General features: G+C 57.8%; 1 non-coding gene across 1 annotated transcript in view; it reads left to right on the forward strand.

Annotated features, from left to right (window-relative positions):
• Positions 1 to 1,943: 1,943 nt before the first annotated feature.
• The window catches only part of LOC124745871, a 1,909-nt gene continuing 1,352 nt past the window's right edge, over positions 1,944 to 2,500 (forward strand). Inside the window, exon 1 of the ribosomal RNA XR_007011194.1 lies at positions 1,944 to 2,500. This exon is cut by the window's right edge and continues 1,352 nt beyond it. This is a non-coding gene — a ribosomal RNA (small subunit ribosomal RNA).

Genomic DNA, 2,500 nt, shown 5'->3' on the forward strand with positions numbered 1-2,500 from the left:
AACCTAACCCATGTTGTGCCTTAACCTAACCCATGTTGTGCCTTAACCTAACCCATGTTGTGCCTTAACCTAACCCATGTCGTGCCTTAACCTAACCCACGTCGTGCCTTAACCTAACCCACGTTGTCGCCTAACGTAACCCACGTTGTCGCCTAAACCTGCTCTGTAATTGTTATACGACTCGTTCAATTAGTGTAGTGTTGCCCACCCGCAACCCTCGCAATATAGTTCGCTACTCGCACTCCCCGCTCCCCTGTGTATCGCTTCATGTTAAACACCTTGCAAGTCTTGCTCACTTTCCACATGCTCCTGCTGTACACTGTAATGTGGATGGCAGCAGGACGTACATGCCGCCCCTCCCCACGTCCCCACCTTGCCCCCTGCCTTCGCAAGCTGGTTGGTGAGAACTTTGCATGTTCAATGCCCTCCGCATGCGACGTACTCAGGCTACGTTGTGGTGCGGCCTGTGTCAACTGTCCGCTAATGTCGTACGCGTAAACCACAATCTGTACTGCACATTCGTCCTTATGTACTGAATGATACATCGTGGCACATGTGTGACCGTACAACGACTGCGCCCAAAAACGGCGGACCATACAGTGCAAATATTGTGCACGCAGCTACGTGTCGTCTCCCTATGAGAGCTGGATTGCAGTGTGGTACGCCATAGAGACGTGTGGGAGGAACGGACGCCGTGGATGGCGATCAGCATGAGCTGTCTGTTGATGTATTCGGACCTAGTCGTCTCTCCTCACACACCGTGATGGCATGGTGCACCGCGTTCCATATCTGCGACATGCTACAGAGGCCGGTTGACAGTCGTTCGAGCAATGGACATCGCATACGTACGGGGGCCACCTTCCACGTATTGTCTAGGCGTGCACATTTTGTTGCGTGTATGTGGGCAGACGTAGTGTGGCGTGACACCTGACACAGGCATGCAATAATCGTGGAAGTTGCAAATGGCGATGGACGCCTGCGTTTTCTGGTGAAGTTACGCAAATGAACAAATGGTAACCTGTTGTGGTGCGGTTGTTCTCGCTAGGGGTGAATCGGTGATGGCGACGATAGGTTGAGGTACTAACCGGTTGTTCCAGCGATACCCACCATGCCGACGAAACTGAACGGCATCTGGGTGTGAAGCGATACGCGGCGGTGGCTGGGTGGGACCGTCCCCGGCCGGTGAGGGGGCGCCTCCCGGCGTGCTGGCCGCGCGGTGCGTGGGCGCACGCGCTACAGCCGGCTGGTGGGGGCGGCCAGTGGCAGGCGCGCCGGCCGACGGACGCGGCAGGCGTCGCAGCTGCGCGCCGGCGCACCCTGCGCGCGGCGCCGTGCGGCCAAAGTAGGTCCTCGCGGGCCCGGTGCGAAGCGCGGTGGACATCTTCAGTGTGCTGGTCCGATTGAGGACTGTGTGCGTTGAGGATGCGCTGCCGCCCGGCGCTCGGCGCCGCGACGCCGTCTGCTGCTCGGTCGCCCCAGCGGTTCTCGCTGGTGGTTTGTATCGCAGCTGTGCGGATGTGTTGGCGCGTGCGCTGTGCTGGGAGAGTTCGCTTCGGCACCCAAGTGGGGCTTTTGTCCTTCTGTGGCGCTGGCGTTGGAGCTGCCGGTCACCGTAGGTGGCGCGTGTTGTCTCCCGCCGGCAATGCCACGACAGCACGCTCCCGGGCCTCTGTCGGCAGCGGCAAGCTCAGTTGGGAGCACGGGTGGTCGCACCGAAAGCGTCTACTCGCCTAACTCCGGGCGATTGCGCCTCTCTCGAACCCGACCAAGTACTTGGGACGGCGCTGCGCGCCGCCGGGACCTGAGAGGGTTTCGAGGTGTATTGTGCAGGGGAGCTCAGCCTCCTCCTGTTTGCAGAATGATTGAGCGGACGCTTGCGTGTTCGCGCGGGCCCCCGGGACACACTCCCGGGCGGCCGGCTGCTCAGCTCTAGTTGACGCAGCTCCCTGGTTGATCCTGCCAGTAGTCATATGCTTGTCTCAAAGATTAAGCCATGCATGTCTCAGTACAAGCCGCATTAAGGTGAAACCGCGAATGGCTCATTAAATCAGTTATGGTTCCTTAGATCGTACCCACGTTACTTGGATAACTGTGGTAATTCTAGAGCTAATACATGCAAACAGAGTCCCGACCAGAGATGGAAGGGACGCTTTTATTAGATCAAAACCAATCGGTCGGCTCGTCCGGTCCGTTTGCCTTGGTGACTCTGAATAACTTTGGGCTGATCGCACGGTCCTCGTACCGGCGACGCATCTTTCAAATGTCTGCCTTATCAACTGTCGATGGTAGGTTCTGCGCCTACCATGGTTGTAACGGGTAACGGGGAATCAGGGTTCGATTCCGGAGAGGGAGCCTGAGAAACGGCTACCACATCCAAGGAAGGCAGCAGGCGCGCAAATTACCCACTCCCGGCACGGGGAGGTAGTGACGAAAAATAACGATACGGGACTCATCCGAGGCCCCGTAATCGGAATGAGTACACTTTAAATCCTTTAACGAG

This window comes from Schistocerca piceifrons, unplaced genomic scaffold (assembly GCF_021461385.2).
Source record: "Schistocerca piceifrons isolate TAMUIC-IGC-003096 unplaced genomic scaffold, iqSchPice1.1 HiC_scaffold_338, whole genome shotgun sequence".
Classification (NCBI taxonomy): Eukaryota; Metazoa; Arthropoda; class Insecta; order Orthoptera; family Acrididae; genus Schistocerca; species Schistocerca piceifrons.